Raw genomic sequence first — 13,133 nt, 5'->3', positions numbered from 1 at the left:
TATCTGTGGTAAAAAATTACATGAATGTGTCCTTAAATGCCAAATTACCCTTTCTTTTTTGTTAGAAAGAACCTCCCAGGAACTTGAACGCTTAGTTCGTAAAGTACTCACATTGATAGCACAAATGTACAGTATGAATATATGAATATATATATATACATATATATAATTTGCATTTTTATCTTCTAAGAAGTTTTTCTTAAGCATGTGGGTGGGAAACAAATAGCTTAAAGTGGATTGAATGCCTCTTTAAATGTCAAACTAGCTATCCTCTTCCGAAAACTAACTTTCCTCTTTGCTTCAAAATATTAGAACATCCGAGAAACTTGCGAGCGCGGTTTATGAACTGCTTGTGATTGAAAGCCTAAATTTACAGCATGCCCTTAATTTGAATTTTTATCTTCTAAAGAGTTCTTATTAAGCGTATCGGTGGTGAAAACGTGCATAAAGTGAATTCAACGTCTCCTGAAATATCAAACCACTTTTTTCCTGTTTGTTTCGAAACATTAGAACATCCCAGAAACGGGTATAGTCCACGGAATGCTCAAGTTGGAAAGAAAACATTCATAGTATGGCTGCACACACAATTTGCATTTTTATCTTCAAAGAGGTTCTTCCTAGAACCTATTTTTTTTATTAAAGATTTTGTTCGGATTCATTTTTTTAAACTTCATTTTCAACTTTTGTTTGGATTTAATGTCTCCTAAAAAAATTTAAATCACTTTTTCTTCTTTGTTTTAAAATATTCGAAAATCCCAGAAAACTTGAGAGCGAAATGTTCGTTGGAAATTTCAAATTTACAGTATGGCTTATAATTCCCAATTTTTTCTTCTAAGATGTTCTGCTTCTCCGTATCGGTGTTAAAAATTTTTCGTGAAGTGGATTGCACACCCCTAAAAAATTTTGAATTGCTTTTTCTTCTTTGTTTCAAAATGTCGGAATATTACAGAAATTTGCGTGTGCAGTTCTTAAATGTTGAAGTATGAAAGCCCAGAGATTTACTGTATGGATGCATAGTTCGAATTTTTATCTTTAAAGAGTTTCTTTTTTAGCGTATCGGTGGTGAAAAATTTGTGTTAAGTGGATTGTATACCCATACCCTCTAAAATGTAAATTTACTTTTTTCTCTTTGTTTCGAAATATTAGAACATTTCAGAAACTTTAGAGCGTACTTCATGAAATGCTTAAGTTGAAAAGCTCAAATTTACAGTATGGCTGTAATTTGCATTTTCATCTTCTAACAGGTTCTTCTAAAGCAGTGATTCCCAACGTGGGCGTTAGCGCCCCCTAGGGGCGATAGGATGTTCCGGGGGGGTGGTAGAAGCTACGGGTATAACATAGGATTCTATGGGTTAGATAGCGTTGGGGGGCGATGAGACAAAAAAGGTTGGGAAACTATGTTCTAAAATATATAGGTGGTAGGGAATTTACATTGAGTATATTAGATGCCCATTTGAATGTCGAATTACATTTCCCACTTCGTTTCAGAATATTAGAACATACCAGAGAAACTTGCGATCACAATTCACGAAATGCTTCAGTTGTGACTCCCAGATTTACATTTTGCAATTTCTATCTTCAAAGAGGTTCTTCTTGAACAAATTTTGTGATAAAAAAATTTGGATAAAATGGAATTAATGCTTCCTAAAATGGGAAATTACTTTTTACTAGTTGTTTCGAAATATTAGAACATCCCAGAAATTTGCAAGAGCAGTTCATGGAATGCTCAAATTTGAAAGCCCAAAATTTATAGCATGGATGAAAACTTTTATTTTCGTCTTCTGAGACGTTCTTCTGAAGTATCGGTGGTAAAAAAGTGTGCATAAAATGGATTGAACGCCTTCTTAAATTTGCACAACTTCTTGGAGATTTTTCTTGAGCGTGTCAATAGCAAAAGATTTGCAAGATGTATAATGAAAGTCCCCTTGAATGTCAAATTTCTTGCGAGCGTAAGCACATCGGTGGTAAAAAAATTTGAAAAATATCGATTGAATGCCTCTTAAAATGCCGAATTTTCTCTGTTTCAAAATATTTGAAAATCCCAGAAACTTTTGAGTGCCGTTCACGAAATGCTCAAGGTGGAAATCTCAAATTAACAGTATGGCTGCAATTTGAACTTTTTGTCTTCTAAAAGGGTTTTCTTGAGAATATCGAGTGTGAAAAAATTACTTTTTATTCCCTTTGTTTCAAAAAAATTTAGAGCATCCTGAACTTGTTTCAAGAAATTAGAACATCTAATCATTACACGAATATTTTCATGAAAATGAACATCAACTTCTTCGAATAAGTGGTGTACGTTTTTCCTGAATATGTAAAAGGACCCAAAATAGTTAAATTTTAGCATTATGGTCACTAAATTTGATAATTGCATTTGCTTCGACAGTTTGAGAAAAGGCTTACTAATATTGTGTAAGAAGTCATTCAGAGTCACCACCGATCTGGAAAATCAGGGAAATGAAAAATTGTGAGGGAAAAAGTAAAATATTTGACAAAAAGTCAGAAAAAATATGCAAACATTCGATAAAAGTCAGGGGAAAATTAGGTAATGGGGAAAAAAATTGAAACTCGAAAAACATTTTTGAAGGTTTAGATTTTGAATTATATTTATTTCTTCAGAGAAAACAAATGATCAATCAGATTTTGTTGGGAAACCTTTTATTATATTGAGGACAACATCCTTGGTTTTTGTGATCTCATGGATATTACTCGTCGAGCCATTGAATCGATAAATCTCTGGCATATACCTGTATCGAATCTCAATCATGGCTCCTATAGTCATTGTTGTATAGCGATTGGAGCTAGCTTGCATTTGGATTGCTTCTATTTTTTTAGTATGACATCTTAGTATCTATCGTTTAGTATCTGATATTACGAAACTCCGAAAAACGAAGTTTGATCAAACTCCTAAATGAAGTTTGATTTTTGGAATTTTTGATCGAAACGACATTTACCACCTTCAAACGAAGTCTCCAGCAGCTGGAATCAGAAAATAAAGACGTCAGATACGCAGATGATAGACCAATATTCTCTGGATGCAGGTGCACATTGGGCTCTTTACACTACGTTCACAAATGTTGAAGACTTCCATCGAGATGGCAATCATCAATATTTTGCAGAGATGCGGATGCAGCGGCAATTCACATAGCCAAAATCTTGATGGCAAATCAAATCGCCATCTCCCCTGAAGTCTTCAACTTCTGGAATCAAAAGTCACGGAGCCCGATTCGGATTGAGCATTGCATAGATCATAGGTGCCAATGCTTCCGATTTACCCGGAAGCCTTCCGATTTTTTAGCCTTATTAAAATCATACGGTCGGAAATCTAATTCTTTCGATTTTTCGTGTCTTCCTAGAAAAATTCCTAAAAGTCCTCAAGTTGAGCTTTGTTTGAATTGAAAATCTGTAAAGAACGTTCTTGCAGTCCTTGCAATTTCAGGCTGATCCCGTGTTCTCGGGAAAAATATAGGGAATCAGGATTTTAAGAAAAAACTGTAATTGTCATCAAATATGATGATTAAAGCAAAGTGGGTAATTATTGTTAAAAAAAATCAGGGCAGGGAAAAATGCGTCCCGGAAAAACGGGATTTGCATATGGTTACCCGTTACAGTTTCAAAAAAAAGTCCCCGGTTTTTCCTTTTTATTTGTTTGACATGTTTTCTTTGATGCGGAATGTATCATCACCGGATAAACTACAGATTTTTCAAGTTTGTGAATTGGCACCATAGACTTAAGATATAAATAGACCGCGCACGCTATTCATAAAACTTGTCGAACGTGAAGAAAAGATGAGCAGTATTGTCGGGGAAAGAACAGGTTCTGCGCTATTACATTTGGCGCGTTTTCGCAGAAGCTAGGATGTTGCTGTAACGAAATTTGACTCAATTCGATCAAGTTGATGAAAACTTTCCTTCATTTTTTCAATGAATTTCACTCATTTTTATGTGAAATATTTAGGGAGTATCAGATTTGAAAAAATAAATTCTATAAAATAAACAAATATTGGAAAACGGAACAACGTATATGTTGTAAAGCCTAATTCATTTATATTTTTAACTATTCTCTTCATTCACTTTGTCGCTTTTAATTTCGAAAATTTATTTATACTAGGGGTTATTAAAACAAAAATATATCTTTCCAGAACATTACAATTACTCTATATACTCATAATTAATGTATAATTAATTATAATGCATCATATTATGTTATGTAATGTAACACATTCACACTCATACCATATTCAGTCATGAAATAATATTCAAACAATAAGAAAAAGTTTCATTTCTAACATTCCTGAAAAACCTTTTATAACCTCATCACACAAAACTGTAAACACTTACATAATATTTCAGGATTAAAATAGATTTTACTCAAGAAAATTACAGAATCTCATCATCAATTTCTCTAAATTATAAGAATTAAAATTCCATGTAGAGTATATATGTAATAATTTAAAGTGTGTATATATATATATATAATATTTTAAGATATAATATTTTAAGATATAATATTTTAAGATATAATATTTCATATATATAATATAATATTTACACATGTCACACATATATATATATATGTGACATATGTAATCTCTTCGCTCCAAAAGTATGCATATGTTAATCTTAATTTAAGGTATTAAATCGTTTTTAGAATGATTCTTTTTCAAGATAACATCTGAGGTACATAATATATGACTTCAGGTCTTAGTACAGATATTGACTCAAAAAATCAATTGAATAATTAATTTTCTTGTTTGAAGCGGCAATTTCACATACAACAAACATAAATTAATGAATAAAAAATTTCTTTTCTGTAATAGTTTTATCTCAGGTGTGAAGAGGGGTAAAAATACTATTTTATTTATTATTATTATTTAGAGGTTGTTTATTATTTATTATAAACTATTATTATTTATAAGATATTATTAATTTGTTAATTATTTTTAGAGGTTGTTATGCATTTTTATGCAAAACTGCAATTGTCTAGGCGGGGGGGGGGGGGAGTTTTCCTCACATTCTATTTAAATAGAATATTCTTCATAAATTTCTCCTTCTGAAAAGCATATTTTCTTCCAAGTTGAGCAAAACTCGAATGAACTCACTAGCTCGCCAAATCTCGCCAAATCTTGCGGAGACGTATATTTCAGTTAAAACTTCATAAAACTCACAATTTCAATCATTTATTGCCAAAAATTCTATTAAAACATTTAATAATGATTCATGACATTTGAATTTTACCAAAACTTGGAACTTTAATTGAATTAAATCCAAAATGGAGTCGTTAAAAACTGAGACTACGTCAGAAATCAATTGAATCGTCAATTTAATATTCCAATTTTTAATTTATAAGAAGAGGAATAAGCAAAAAAGTATTCCCTTGTGAAAGGATACTGGTCCCCCTTTCCTAAACCGCTCAGAACATCCGAAAGCTGCGCAAGTGTAGGCCATCCTAATCAAAAATAAGACAGCGCGTGTAGATCGTCATACGAGTAGCCATAAGGAAAGCATTGCCAGCGTGATTCCCTGACCAGCCTTTCGACCGCAGTCACGTGACTCCGGATCTTTGCTTCACATTGTAACCCCTCGCGCGCACTCTATAGTATTATTACTCTGTGATTGGCACCTATGATAGAGGAAAAAAACCAGTGAGAAATATCAAAAATTTACTTTTTGCTTTGCATGATTTTTGCTACTAGATACGGATCATGGAGTACTTATAGACTATACCAGCGAGTATCCGTTTATAACGTCAAGTTAATAGAGTTGAAGGAAACGGAATAGTATTTTGAAGGTAATAATATATTACTTGAAACGAAGCGAAACGTTAATACAGTTTGTATCGTGTCCAAGGAGACATATAAAAAAACGTATCGCTGCCGTCGCTGTCACGTGTGGTTGTTTTCTTATAACATGTGAATATGTACTGACATCTTACAATATGTCTATTTCCTTATCGTTATTCGTCTTTTGTCAAGCGTAAAGTGTTCCGGTGGAGGTGAGATGTTCCAATCATGCATCTCCCTTCTTTTGTAAAAGAAATTTTGTCGTCTTCCGGGTTTATTAGAATTTTCTGTAACATATGAAGAAAAATATGACACATCTTCAGTGATCTTATTTCATAATGTATTGAGAGATATAACATAGGGTTTACGTATAACGAAATCATATAAGACGAATTATCCGTTGTGTAACGGGTTCTGTCCCATTCCTGTGAGAAAGCGATATCGGGCATTGTTGAAAAAATTTCTCCCATATACAGTGGAACCTCTCTTAACGTACACTCCCCGTTAGCGGACAACTCCCATTGAGGGACACTTTTCTGATCCCAGGTTCCGTGGAATAGGGCTTTAATGTATTTCACTCCCCGTTAGCGGACAACTCCCATTGAGGGACACTTTTCTGATCCCAGGTCCAGTGGAATAGTACTTTAATGTATTTCACTGCCCGTTAGCGGACACTCTCGATAGCGGACAGCAAAATCAGACAAACTGATTTTTTTCCTCCAAAATCTAATTTGTAAATCGATGTTCATAAATCGAGAATTTACCATATTCAAAAATTACTTGATTTACTGAACATACCTATTGTCCAGGATGTTGATTCCGAAATTCCGAATGGCAATGGTAATTTTGTTTGCACATGTTGATACGTGCGAAGAAAGCCAACATAACAGATAATGTTGTTATATGTCTTTCTCTTACTTATTTTAATTTAATTTAATTTTTATTTCAAAATATGTGTAGTGCACGTATCATGTACGGCAAAAAAATTATTAATGAATTATTATTAATTAAAAATTATTTAATGAAGAGAAGAAAGGCTATAAATTTTTCTATATTTATCAGACTTTCCAAGTTTATTTGGGAATTATGCATAATCACCGTTGAAATATATGATAAATGAAGTAAAATTTAATGAAACTTTCTTTATATCGAGACGATTGATGATTATGCGTAACCACTGGTGTATCACTTTTACGATACACACAGTAACATATAGGAACCAATTGCAACGGAAACCGAGCGTCATATAAATGTAAAAGTCGTATAAACGAGGTTCTACTGTATATCGTACTTCCCCAATAGCGGACACTCCCCGTTAACGGACAGAAGTTTTAGCCCCATGGGTGTCCGTTACCCAGAGGTTCTACTGTACGAATCATCAAATAGGATTTGTGCAAAATTCACAGCCGTGCGATTTATCAATAGGGAAATTATTCGCCGGTAAAATTTATCGACAGAAAATTCACCGACATCAGTGAGAGAACAAGTGAGTGAGGGAGCAGGTGAGCGACTGTTGTCGGTGAATTTTACGTCCGATGGATTTTCCCATCTGAGAATTTTCATTCAATGTCGATGAATTTTCCTTTCTGTGGATTGTTTTCCAATTGAAGTGTTTGTCACTGACTTTCATTTTCCGTCGATTAATTGTTTGTCTGGGAATTTTATTTTCCTTCGTTGATGTTTACCAGGGAAATTTTTCTTTCGGTGAATTTCCCGTTCGATGGATTTTCCTTGCTGTGAATTTTTCTGTTCATCTTCGTCGGAGAATTTTATTTCCCTTAGATGAATTGTTTGCCGATGAATTTTCCTTTCGTTCGTGAATTTCCGTCCGATGAATTTTTTTCCCCCTGTGAGTTTTCTTTTCCACTGATAAATTTTTGTCGGTGAATTTTCTTTTCGATGAATTGTTTTACGGGCCACAAAATTCGGTAATATCGAATGCAGTGGTGCCCAGCGATTCACGCAATCAAATTATGGAATTTGTCGTTATAATTTATTTGCCTAAAAAAAGCGAGATATAATCAACATTCTCTTCGGAAATCCCACAGAATCACATAAAATTGACGATATAGGTATACGTCCAGTCATAACCGAAAGACGACGTAAAAATTTCAAGTTTGACAAAACGTCATTTGTGAACAAACTTTTTTAAATTTGAAAAAAAAATTCGACATTAAAAAGTGTAGTTTATTTTATAAGATGAAAACTATACAACATTGATAATATAAAATGAAGTTTAACCAGATAAGGATTTAAATCATTACCTTCGTTATAGGTTCCACATTTATTTAGAAGAATTTTTAAATATAAAAAATTCTTCTCTAAATAAATTTTAGATATTAGAATTTTAGATTTTAGAATTTTTTATATTTAAAAATTCTTCATTTTATATTAAAATGCAGTGCAATATCTCTGAGACCAATGTGAAATCTCATGCGATATGCACCGAGTTTTAATATTCATCGCAAGTGGGAGTGTCGACATTGAACACGATCCAACCTACCAACCAAAAAATCAATTTACAAACCACGTCCAAGGAAAAAAAATAATAAAACGCTATGTAATAAAAGGCTTTTTGAAAGTCATCCCTATATTATTATTATTTTCCCATAAAAAATGGGAAGCTGACCTTGTTAAATAACATTGATGAAATGTACGGACGATGGAAGACATAGAGAGAGAGAGAGAGGATAGAGTCAAATACAAATATTATCGATTGATCCCATCCTGGATCTGTCCAGCGCATGCGCCGGGGAAAGGACGAACCTTATTCTCCGGTTGGCCCAAAAGGCCCCGACTTTCTCTTTGGGGCTCGTCCATAATAGATCTCGCAGCCTCTCTCCTATGCCAAGAAACTCCGGGACGATTTCCGCATACGAAAGCAGGTCACGAAATCCAGCCGTTATCGTGTAGGTACATTCATACAGTACTTACTTACATTGCGAGGAGTTAGAGAGGGTAGAGAGAGAGAGAGAAGAGAGAGGAAAACACACATATACTTACCTAATACGATGTACAATATGGAGCCAAAGTCGATGATGGGCAATGGCGTAGGAGGAGGAGGAGGTAGTTGTGATGTGATTTCCGTAATGACGTTAGAACTAAACGGGCCATTGATGATCGTGGCAACATAATGGGACTCGTGTTTAGACGACGTAAACGTTTCTAATTGCTTTCTGAGAGGGAGAGAGAGCGGAGGAGGAACAGGAAATTTTCCTGGAAACACGTAATGTTCTCAGGTTAACGAAACGTCAATAATAATATTATTATAAGCACTGTATTAACGCATGCATGCTGTAGGGCGAACGATTTCTGGGGAAGAATAGTATTGATCGTCGTTTAATTGGTGGGATTGATTATGGGACCGCATTGTATCGATCCGATTTAACGAGTTTTATTACATGTGATGATCTGTCTGGGAAATATTTGAAAATGAAATCGTAATGAAACTCCATACCGTAGTTTTCGGTAAAAACGATGCCGGCTGTATAAGCTGTATCTAAGTCCATTCAAGAATTAATAAAGGACTAGCTATTAAATGAATCTTAATTTTGATTAATTTGAAACTTAAATTTTTGATTAATTTGAAACTTAAATTTTTGATTAATTTAAAACTTAATTTTTTAATTAACTTTTAAAAGTATTTTGAACGCCAGATAAGTTTTTTCTTTATGTATGTAAAAAAATCATTAGAATTCCTCGAACTCTGAAGAAAAAAGTGTTATTGAATATGCCGTGGCTGTGAATTAGCCGCCAGAGAGCTAAAAATGAACTTTTTAGTAACATTAAAGAAACTGACTTCTATATTACAGAATCGAATCCCGTTTTAACGGATACCGTTATAGTGAAAATCTCGTTTTAACGAACACTTTTCTAATGCCCCCCAGATAAGTTGACATAGGGACAATGGAAAAACTAGGAATTCCTTTATATCGAAATTTCGTTACAACGAAGTGATTTCTCCGGTCTCTTGGAGTTCGTTATAACAGGATTTGACTGTATTCAAAATGAGTTGATTTTTATTTGAATTTTCTCGAAGGTACTGCCTTGAGTTAAGAGGTTTTTAGCTCGATATAATCCAAGCTACAATCAAGTAAATAATAATTATAATAATAAGTAAATATATACAGTCGAATCCAGTTATAACGAACTCCAAGAGAAACGGAGAAATCACTTCGGTATGACGAAACTTCGTTATGAAGGAATTCAAGCTTTTACCATTGTTCCTATGTAAACTTATATGGAGGAATTAGAAAAGTGTTCGTTGAAACGAGATTTTCGCTATAACGGTATTCGTTAAAACGAGATTCGACTGTATAAGAACCACTGTTTTTAATGAAGTCACTTTCTGCCATCCTGCCATTCCCCCCAGTACAATACGACTAGCCTTCCCACACCCCTTTCTACAATGGTTTTTCTATCCGTTAGAAATTTAGTTTTTCTGTAATATCCTACACTAATTATCCATTAATTAATGTCTATAAACTCTTTTATTTATTATTTAATGCCGTTTTCGGCCATGGTTAATGTTTAATTTTGGCTTCTTTTTTTGGAAACTAAACCCCCAAAAATTAATATTTTTCCCAATTTTTCGAAATTTGGGGGAAAAAGATTCAATTAAAATCATTCACTTATTGATTCCAGCCGGAACAACAACAACATACAAATGACATTAAATTTTTTGACGTTTTTCTTCAGTCATGCTCACGAGCATTATCAAATCTAAGCGCAGCAAGCTAATTACACGAGTTAGAATTTTTTTATTCACTTATTTCACAATTACAAACATATAATACACGAATACCAACATTATAATAAACAAAATACATTAATACAAACAAACACTTTTCAGCCTCAAGGGTCCTTCTAAAAAGTCCTTGCAGCGAGGACCAAAGGAATTAGTTATTGAATTAGTTATTTTTTTGCAACAGCGTTATTTTATTTATTACATGTGTTCAAATGTACTCTCGTTCGTGTATATTTTTGAATGAAGTTACTTACTGTGAAGCTCAATATAAATTAAATGTAACAAACAAATGTAAACGAAACGCGAAATATTTCACGTATTAATGATACAGTGTTGTTTTTTCAAATCGAAACAGAAAACAAGTACGATTGCTATAAAAAGAAACTTTTCCAACGCAAATTTCACGTGACACATTTCCTGCAAGCGAAAGCTAAAGAAACGAGGTGTCAAAATGCCAGCGTGATTGATATTTCTTGAAGAAAATTTTAATTTTAGTCATCATTTCAATTTTCCTGAATAATTTGGTCTTATTTGCATTTCTAGATTATGTTACCTGCATTTTTCTAAATTATCTTATTTACATTTCTATATTATCTTATTTACATTTCTATATTATCTTATTTACATTTCTATATTATCTTATTTACATTTCTAAATTATCTTATTTACATTTCTATATTATCTTATTTACATTTCTATATTATCTTATTTACACTTCTATATTATCTTATTTACACTTCTATATTGTCTTATTTACATTTCTATATTATCTTATTTACATTTCTATATTATCTTATTTACACTTCTATATTATCTTATTTACACTTCTATATTGTCTTATTTACATTTCTATATTATCTTATTTACATTTCTATATTATCTTATTTACACTTCTATATTATGTTAAATTTTGAATTTTTAAGAGAATCTAGGAAGATTCTCGAATCATGAAGTGATTGAATGTCGTACGATATTTTTTTAATTTAATGTGGTATTTTAATAGTTATTGTGTTCTAATGTTATATTACAGAGCGGCGGATTATTTATTATACCGATTATGCACTCCTGTTTACCAAAGAGGATGACGAGAAGCAGTCATGTCTTCCTGTTATACCGTTAGAGAGAGATATTGATGGGATCACTTTGGGCATTTATTCAGTATACACACACACATTCCATGTAAACATGATTTTATGTTAATACATATGTTTACGTTATTACGTACTTTAAAAAAAATGTAATAGTTTCGTTTTGTGAGTGTTTCATAATTTCAATGTTTCAGCAGACAGATATTTCACCTACTATGCTCTGGCTTCTACAAATCACTGGAAAAAAAAATCCTAAATTTACAGAAAATTTTCTCGCTCATGAATCAATATAAATTTGCAAAATGTATGTAAAAACTTTCATTATTGTTGATTATATTTCAATTTCTTTCTGTGTAAATCGTGTGAGAAAATGTGATTTTGTGCCTTGTATGACAAAACATAGGGAAAAGAATCGTATCGTCAATGAAAAAAGTACCATATAAAAAATTTACGTAAATTTATTATAATTATTTATTTCTTCCCGGTGTTATATTTCATTTTGCATGTACCATTAAAAAATGCAGTAGAGTCTTGTGTTATAATTAAAACACTTAAAGTATTCCTAAAGAGATTTCTTGATAAATCCTAGACTGTAGGGATCAATATAAACTCTGACCACATAAAATTTGAATGGAATTTCGGACAAAAACTAATAGCAATGCTAGCCCCCTCGACACCTGAAGTGGGCCCTAGGCTCGAATTCTTCTCGCCCCCTTTCTAATGAATTTGAAATGTAATAGAAAGAATGTAAGACTCAAGCACATTCTGGGCCCCAGCGCCTAACAAAATCATTGAAATAACGATGGATTAAGAGAAATTTGAGTCAATAAGACTCTACTGTAATTATCGTTGGTTTCAATATGTAATGATTATTATTTTATTTATGAAAATAATTTTCAATAATTTACTGTGTAATATCGCATTATTTGTTTTATTCTATACTTTCATACTACTTAATTAATTTTTTTAAATTAATTCCAAAGTAATTTCCAATTTGCGTTTTAGTGTATTGAAATACAGATTGTATACAAAATAAAACGGGGTCCAATTTTCTAATATAAAAATTTATTACTGCGTTTAAAATGTCAGCAATATTCGTACAGTTCATTAAAGTTAATTGGTTCATTAAATTTTATTTTAAAAATCTGAAAAGTTTTATTAATTTAGGCTAGTTAAAAAATGATATGCTGTAATGTGCAAATGGCATTTCTTAACAAACTTTGCTAAAAATTTTTTAAATATATCTTTTAATTTAATGAAATACAATTTTTATCCAATAATTTTCTAAGTTAATTAAATGAATCACTTTTTGATTAATGATGAATTTTCCCAATTAATTAATAAAAAAAGTTTTTGTAAAGGATTTGAAAATTTTCATTTATCAAGGCTAAATGTAAAATGTGGTGCTTCTAAATGCAAACTAGTATTTTAATTTGCTAATAATTTTGAAATAATTATTTTTTAAAAAATTAATAATTTATCTCGCATAAAGTTTTTACATCTAAAATTGATTGTGTT

At 32.1% G+C, this 13,133-nt stretch overlaps 1 protein-coding gene across 2 annotated transcripts in view; it reads left to right on the top strand.

Moving 5' to 3' along the window:
- The window catches only part of LOC149079634 (uncharacterized), a 35,341-nt gene extending 22,498 nt beyond the window's left edge, over positions 1 to 12,843 (top strand). For both annotated transcript variants that reach the window (XM_089240230.1, XM_089240231.1), the window contains one exon: positions 11,558 to 12,843. The gene's annotated coding sequence lies outside the window, so the exon portion shown is untranslated. The remainder of the gene's footprint in view (positions 1 to 11,557) is intronic.
- Positions 12,844 to 13,133: the final 290 nt, after the last annotated feature.

The sequence above is a fragment of the Pholcus phalangioides genome, unplaced genomic scaffold (assembly GCF_987345545.1).
Source record: "Pholcus phalangioides strain wild (caught in Gottingen) unplaced genomic scaffold, Ppha-v1.0 ptg000012l_1, whole genome shotgun sequence".
Taxonomy (NCBI): Eukaryota; Metazoa; Arthropoda; class Arachnida; order Araneae; family Pholcidae; genus Pholcus; species Pholcus phalangioides.
The sequence above is the reverse complement of the archived record's forward strand: the minus strand, read 5'-3'. Positions and strand labels throughout refer to the sequence as shown.